The sequence below is a fragment of the Daucus carota genome, chromosome 5 (genome assembly GCF_001625215.2).
Source record: "Daucus carota subsp. sativus chromosome 5, DH1 v3.0, whole genome shotgun sequence".
Classification (NCBI taxonomy): Eukaryota; Viridiplantae; Streptophyta; class Magnoliopsida; order Apiales; family Apiaceae; genus Daucus; species Daucus carota.
This window is the reverse complement of record NC_030385.2, coordinates 19,743,331-19,751,706: the sequence shown is the minus strand read 5'-3', so window position 1 is coordinate 19,751,706 and position 8,376 is coordinate 19,743,331. Positions and strand designations below refer to the sequence as shown.

At 32.5% G+C, this 8,376-nt stretch overlaps 1 long non-coding RNA gene across 10 annotated transcripts; it reads right to left on the bottom strand.

The window, feature by feature from the left end:
• Positions 1-4,684: 4,684 nt before the first annotated feature.
• LOC108203404 (uncharacterized) lies at positions 4,685-8,052 on the bottom strand. 10 transcript variants are annotated; one of them, XR_010291749.1, is made up of 7 exons: positions 7,875-8,052; positions 7,219-7,361; positions 6,629-6,664; positions 6,351-6,517; positions 6,216-6,272; positions 5,112-5,267; positions 4,685-5,023 (listed from the first exon to the last, which is right to left on the bottom strand). It is a non-coding gene; the product is annotated as an uncharacterized LOC108203404 (long non-coding RNA). The 10 variants fall into 10 exon arrangements; XR_001803361.2 differs by having other exon boundaries at positions 6,351-6,664; XR_001803366.2 differs by having other exon boundaries at positions 6,216-6,545; positions 6,629-6,726; positions 7,875-8,046.
• Positions 8,053-8,376: the final 324 nt, after the last annotated feature.

Sequence of the window (8,376 nt, the reverse complement as noted above, 5' to 3'; positions counted from 1 at the left end):
ATGCAGGGAATCTTTACACTATCTTTGTTTTAAATTTGATTTTATTTGATTAACTTAAATTAAGGGTAAAAATTTCATCCAAAAAAAAAGTATATTTAAGTTGAGAAAAGAGCAAAAAAATGGATTAGTCACATTCAGACAGTCAGTTGGTTTATTTTAGTAATGTGGAATCTACTTATTTAGATTTTATGATATTATATTTTAATAAATATGGTTCTATGATTATTGTTATTTGGTGTCAGACTAACTTGATTGATAGCTAGGAAAAAATAATATACTAATCATTAAAATATATATTATCATTAACTTATGATTTAAACTCGGAAAATGCAATCCATTATAGATAATATTTTTTCAAATACATATGTGTTACACACACCGTATTAAATCTATGATTCTTCACGCCAGAATCCGTCTAAGTGGATTAGATATACATAAAATATTATTAATTTATTTAATGTGATTTACATACAAAAAAATTTATTCGAAAGACGACAAACTTGAATAATAATTAAATAAAATTATATCAATGGTTACAGAATAATGGACAACAAAATGTTTTTTAGTTATGTCAGAACTGATGAGCAAATAAATATTTAATCTCGAAAATTGAAAATAATAAATTTAAAATAGATTTTACGTGAAGACATGCTTAAATACTTAAACCAAATTTCCTGGAAGCTTAAATATGTATTGAGATTTATATCATATCATAAATACCTATAATTGAAAAGATAAAATCGTTTAAAATTAATGTGTTGTCTAACCTGTGCCTAATTGACTTGTACAACAAAAAATTAAGAATGTATAACATTAAAATGTTATTATTTTGTCATGAGGGCTCAATAATTTGAACTGGTTGATTTAATAAAGAATTTATTTTGATTTAATGATCTATGATATGATTAAATCAAAAGAAAATAGAAGGTATAAATCTGCAAATACACAGAATTATAAATAAAATTAAAAAAAACATGTGAAGTTAAAATGTTATCATTGGTCTCAATGAGGAGAAGAGGTTTCTTTGAAAAACGATGTATATCCACTAAACACACAGTTGCATGATATTATGCAAAGTGAAAAAAAATACAACATAATTGTATTTACAATCTTGATTGTAAATTGTAAATTTAATTTATCATGATGGTGTTAGGGTTATACTAAAATATTCGTTTGAAGTATATAACAATTATTTGAGAATCTTGAATGCATGTTTTCACATTGTCTAGTATCAAATGGGATAGCAGAAGATTAGATTGTCAGACTCCTTATATAATATAATAAAGGTTCACAGTCGAGGTGGTGTTAGACAAACCACTGGAACGGCTGAAGTATTATTTGGAAATAGTTTATCTTGACTATTGAATAATACTTATATACTTTGTGTATATTGAACGGGATCAAAATAGTAGAATAATTGTTTCTTTAATTCTGACAATAAAGAACTAAGATTCTATGATGTTATTAATGCTTAAGTTCTTAATCCGGATATAGTGATTGACACTTGTATTTAATGCACATGCCTTGACTCATAAATTAAGTAATTTATTTTAAATTACGAATTTATGTATTGGGCAATGACATTATATACAGAGTGGGATATTGACTATAAAAGGAAACCGTGTCCGAAAAATATATTCGGGTGATGATGTCCTCTTGAAAGCTCATAAAGATAATTATGCTTTAGTCCTACAGGCAGATTTGTTCTTGCATAATTATAAGGTTGAGTGGATGATCAAGGATAAAAGATATTAATTAAATTAATTGTCAGAAATTAATTTAATTAATGGACATGCGATATCTTAAATATGGGGAATTTATAAGCAATTAATATGGGAGCCGAATTAAATAATTAATTTACGGAATTAGGAAAGGTAGTGCAAATATTAGTTCTTTAGTGGATAGAATTAATATTTAATGACATTGGGCCTGGCCCGGAATGTCATTGGAAGGCCTGACCTAATGATCCATGATCCCTGCTGTAGCCTATATATATTCTCGTTCTCCTAAAGCTGAAAGACACACCAAAAACGAATTAATCCTAGAGTCAGAGAGAGGCAGACGTTTTTCTCAAGGAGACAGCTAGGGTTTTGGGTTTTCGGAGCTTTAAGGAGAGGCACACCTTGGGAGATCGAAGGCCACACTTCGTCCAAGGAGAATCAAGGAATACAGTAGAAGACGTGGATTTGAATCGCTTGCGCCGTAGCGATTAAGGTTAATATTCTGTTCGAACTTTTAATTAGTATCATAAAACGCAGGACCAAGGTCCGATTGTTCCAACAGATGGGTCAGTGTTTATTCGAATGATCTTGTTCAAATCAGATTGACTTCTATTTGAACCAATAACTGATATTGATCTTGATCCTTTGTTTGAATTTATGTATCTTCCCCTGCTATATGTAAAACATAAAATAGTAAAATTTATTTATCATAATTGGTTATTGTTTATTTGATTTATTTGTTAAGGTCACATCAATTTTTAAATTATTTCATAAGTAGTATTGATCTTGATCTTTTGTTAAATTTATGTATCTTCTGCTGGTATATGTATGATATAAAATAGTAAAATTTAGTATATGAAAAATATGATATATATGATTTGATGAAATTAAAAAAAAATGAAATTAATATCGGCAGTGACCACAATTGCTGTTTTATGCATCTAATCTATTCTAATAATACACCTTTCATAGATACTATATAATTTGTCTGAAATGGTAGCAAAGAATCCAAATTTAATGATACATTTTAAAAATAAATAGTCTATTCTAAATTAGAGCCATTTTTCGTTAATTATATGAAATTTTAGAGGTTTGTTATGACCGTAGTGAGGAATGTAAGAAAGAAAGTTTATTCTCGACATTTAAATTAAATGCGTAATTTTATGAATTATACATGAATATTTAAGAAAAACCATAAAAAAAACTTGAAATTGTGGCAAAAATTATATTACCAAGCTAAAAAACTTTACAGCACAGCACTAAGGCAAGGTGACATGTTGATATTACGTGGTGGGAATGATCAGTTCGAGGTCCTTGGATGTGTCATGAAAAAGGATGAGCTTGACCCCATCCATGCCTCTACAGGTAACGTGATCTGGATTCAAGATTGCTCCCGTCTAAAATCATAGGAGATGGCCTTGAACTCTTTGGTGAATGACAGTGCTTAGCACAAATTATGAGGAACCTGGAGATTCACATGAAGGATTGGACTGCTTCCTTTCAGCACTTGATACATTAAGTGGAAAGACAGAGCACGCTGATCTAAACACACGTACTCTCGAAGTAATAAAACATTCATAATGAAGAGTGCTGATTATCCTAGTGCAAGAAACATAAAAAATACCAGGATTCAGCGTAGATTGCAATGCATAGTTAGGATGATGATTCTCCTTCGGCAAGGCAATATTCCCTCTGTTCATGTTATTCTTCCCGTCTAAAATCATAGGAGATGGCCTTGAACTCTGGATAACACAACTCATTTCATACAGTAAACCTACAAAAAATCAAACTATTTTTTACACAAACAAACCATAAAGCCTATCTGGTGAATCACAGTGCTTAGAATCGATTATGAGGAACCTGGAGATTCACATGGAGGATTGGACTGCCTCCTTTCAGCACTTGATACATTAACTGGAAACACAGGGCACTATGATCTAAACACACGTACTCTCGAAGTAATAAAACATTCATAATGAAGAGTGCTGATTATCCAAGGGCAAGAAACATAAACAAATACCGGGATTCAGCGTAGATTGCGATGCATAGTTAGGATGATGATTCTCCTTCAGCACGGGATTCCCTTTGTACATGTTACTCTTCCCATCATCTGTGCCAGTAACCATGAACCGTCGCTTGGGAAGATTGCCATTGCTGGAAGGAGACAACGGTGAAAGAGTAACTCGCTTACGACCACCTACGTAAACGAAGAAGAATCACATTGAGTCAAAAACTCAAACGGGAAGGTGCATGTCATACTACAAAGAACATTACCATTTTTATCCATTGTCAACAGATCAAAAGCATGAACAAGACGGAGTCTTCGATAAATCATATAGGTGAAAAGGAACACTAACGCACGATCAAACGATACATGATGAACATTAGCATTGAAGAACGACAGGAGAATGCAGAGCCAGTCCAAGGAGGAAATTTTGTGTACGGATGATAATCAAACTGTGTGATTGAAGACTATACAATACAAATGTAGCGAGAAATTCAAAATTCCTATAATCACGCGATGCATGCTTGGCAGTTTCTCACATTCTATAATTAAGGTGTTGAACCTGAGTAAATGTCACTACAACATAAAAAGCTTATAGCAACGCAGAGAAACCATTGTCCAAAGTGCTATATATGTTGCAATAGGTTCTATAGCAACAAAAGTGCAAAATTTTGGCGTTGCATCTGACCGCGTTGCAATTGGTCGATTTAGCAACGAATATAGCTCCATATAGCAATGAAATTATTTTATTGCAATAAATCGATATAGCAACAAATGTTTGTCTATAGCAACGCATTAGTTGTATTGCTTTATCTTAATTTCGTATCATTTTAATGAATTTAAGGCAACAATATTAGACCAATTGCAGTGATTTTTAACCATGATATAGCAATGATTTCGACCATATTGCAATACTTTTATACATTTTTTGCAACATAATTAAATGAAATAGCAACAATTAAAAAAAATTGAAAAGGTTATCGATGCGAATACAAATAGCCAGGCATATGTAGCCACAATTTTCAATTGTTTACAATCCAAAAGCGGTATCTTGACCGTGACAATATAGTATTACAAAACATTCCATATCTTACTCGCATAATTCAAACAAATGACTTAGTCTAAATGTTAACATTTTCCTTTGCCATTTCCCAATTCACCATTTTTCTTTGTCATCCTCAAATTTATTAGGTAGTGTTCTGGTTGTGTTTTTTTGCACCAGTTCAATGCATGTCAGATCTATTTCCATGGTTGTGATGCCTCATGTGCTTTCATCACAGCTTTTTTCATTATGCACCTGTTTTAAAATATGAACAGGAAGCACACACTTGAGGGGAGGTTAGACATGTTATGCATCAAAACTTTATAGATTCAGAATTACATACTTTTTGCAAAATACTAAGCTGATGGCAGAGCTGATTGGTGATGGTAGAAAGAGTTTTGTAGTGCGATGTGACAAGATCTGGTCTGATAATAAGCGCCATGCATATATGTTAATTTAACCAAACTGCCTTCTCTGACTTTGGACTATGTACCACAACCTGGCCATTGCATAGCACAGAAGTAAAAAACAGGAAGATGAAGAAGAGATATCTAGATCTGAAATTTACATGAATAGTTGACAAGTCACAAAACTTTCATTCTTTAACCATCAAGAAATTAGGTCTTTAAGCCTCTCAAAACATTTGTTGAAAACATAGCAGAATTTCTGAAAATAAAAATCTGCTGAAGTCAAGGTCAGTTATATGATTATAACTTTATATATATTTTTCTCAGGAAAGTGATTCTTTTTCCACAGTAAACTAGACATCAGAGGTTACAATCTATCAAAAATATACAGCATATTATGAAATTTTCCATGTGTCCCACCTGGATGCAATTATCACCAGGATTGCATTTAGCATATATTTGATAAGATATAATTATCAAAAGAGTAAGATGAAATAATTGATAGAATAGAGAGATGAGTATGTGCATCAACTTGACAGGAATAGAATTTCCTAAGTCTCTGAGATACATTAATTTTTCCTGTGCCATACTTAATTTCCTGTGCAGGGGAACTATATTCTTTATCCGAATCCAAAGTTTTAGATGTCAACTGTTTCAAATGAAACAATTCAAAAGCACTCCTATATACACTTATAAATATGACTGGCACAAATGCAGAATATTTGACAACAACAATAATGGAATATTTACAATCAACTCACTGTTAAAAGTTTATGAAGCCATTTGAATCTCGCAAGTTCATTAAATCATATCATACATATTTTGTATCATATCACCTCACCCATATTTTATTTTTCTCACATCCGTGATGATTTGATTAATCAATTTTTGAAGTAATGTAGAAACCGTTTTTTAAATTAACATTAATATCCTTGGTAAGATTGACAAGGGTTCTAAAGCCCTGAAGGTGAAAGAGGGGAAACAATTGAATATTTTCCAAGTAATTCCAAGTATGACAGTATATTTAGATGAATGCTCACCTCTTCGATTATAGGCAGATATTCTTCAGCTGGCTGAAAGAGATAAAACTCATTGTCCTGCATGCAAGAATCTGAATAGCTTTAGAATCACAGGTGCACGCATTAGATTCAAAATACTTGGCAAATAAAGAAAACCTGCTAGTCAGGAAGTTTCTCAGATTTAATATGTTCAGTAGGCACTGCAGCCGTCGTTTCTCAGATTTATTATGTCCATACAGATTCTGTACAAGTTTCTGAGCTATATTCACAATAAGTATAGATACTTATTGCACACTCTGCTACCAAGGGTTGCACTTGTTACTCTGCTTAACGTTGGCAATTGGAACAATCCTTGACTTAAAGAAAAATCAGAAAAAGAAACGAAATGAACATAAACGGGGATCAGCACTACCATATTCTCCTAAATATTTTACCTAATGCCAAGAATCCAGGATCAGCACTACCACCACCTGTGTGCAGTTTAAACAGGTCACACCATCAGATTTTGATTAATTCTTGACATCAGTATAAACTGCAGCCAATAATAAGTAAACCGCTTTCAATATATCCAGATCAAAATTGAATGTGAGACCATGTAAATTATTATTGCCCATGATACATTAAAACTGAACTGAACTAGCTCCACTCAAAAGTTAGAAGGTGACAAACTTAACTTAAAAAGCACTTGGTGAGGCTATAAGTTGTACAATTTCCTCTAATTCCAATAAATTATTCTCCATATGAAAATAATTTAAGAGAATAAACAGCAATATTAAACAAAGTTGCGGCTTTAACAGTGCTTTATCATACTATTAACAAACCAGGTACATACCTTACATTACCAAATACAACCACCTAGTCGCGATCAAGTAAGCTTAATGATTTGCAGCTCCAACTTTTATTAGGCACTTGCCCATATACTATGTAGCTTTGTTAAGTACATGAACTTAATATCTTTGCCAAAAGCAGAATATCGTAGAATGAAATTTATTATAAAATCAACTCATGTCTACTTGTCTAGTACCTCAGAAGTATAATCAATAGCCTGCTCTGCACCAGCGTCGATCAATACTTTCAACACCACAACACACATGACAGCCTGCAGCCACAACAAGAACTGCAGCAAAACCTACTGCTCCTCCTTCACCTATCACTACTACCTTTTGCCTGAGGAGAAAAAATTAGCAACCAATTAAACCCAGTTACAACAAGCTGAGGCTTGGGTTCCTTGCGCTTGGTTTGTCTTATAACCAATTCAAATCAGGAAATTGGTCTCTTTGAGGGAGCCTACTCATTTAACATATAAATGGAAAAACAAATTCATTTATAAGGTAAATGGTAATATACCTATAGCAAGACATCAAATATTACACGAGAAAAACATACCTAATATCATCAACTGAAAGTGAGAACAGAGTTAGATATGATGATGCAACCCTCAATCGAAATTCATATCAATATAAAACCCTAAAGCACCTAAAAGAACCCAAATTAGCAATATATATTTAATACTAAAGAATGATATCCCAAACCTAAATAGAAACGCAATCATAATTGAAGCCCTAATCAACAAAAAGGACTTAATTGAAACACCCATTATTATTTACTAACAAATATTAATCGATCGGGGTAAGAAAATTAATTTGGGGAAGAAAATCAACTATAAAGTTCAGTTATTACCTTTGACCTTGAATATTGAGCGATTGAGGGTGTTTTGGAGCTTGAATCTGGGAGCTCGAGAGTTTCTCTAGCTTGAATCTCCCATGGATCCTCTTTCTCGCCTTGGCCAATAGTCGTTTTGAGCTGCAATCTTCAGAGGATAATGTATGTAATAATAAAATTTGTAATAATATTAGTAATAATAAAATGTATCTGAAAGCCCGATAAAATGTAAAAAGAAAGAAAGCCCGCTTACTTTTAGAACCCGGGAAATTTTTTGGGCCCAAAATTTTGAACTTTATTGCAACAGTCATAGAAACTCGTTGCAAGTGTTAATGATTTGGTAAAAAATTACACTCATTTGTAACATATTTTAAAAATGTTACAACAGCTATAAATTTGTCAAAACCAGTTGAGAAACAGCAACGATTTATGAACAAATTTCTGACTTGGCGTTGCTATAGCCCTTTTATGGTGTAGTGTGTCTACGTTGTTTTTTAAATGGATAGATCCATCTTGGTGG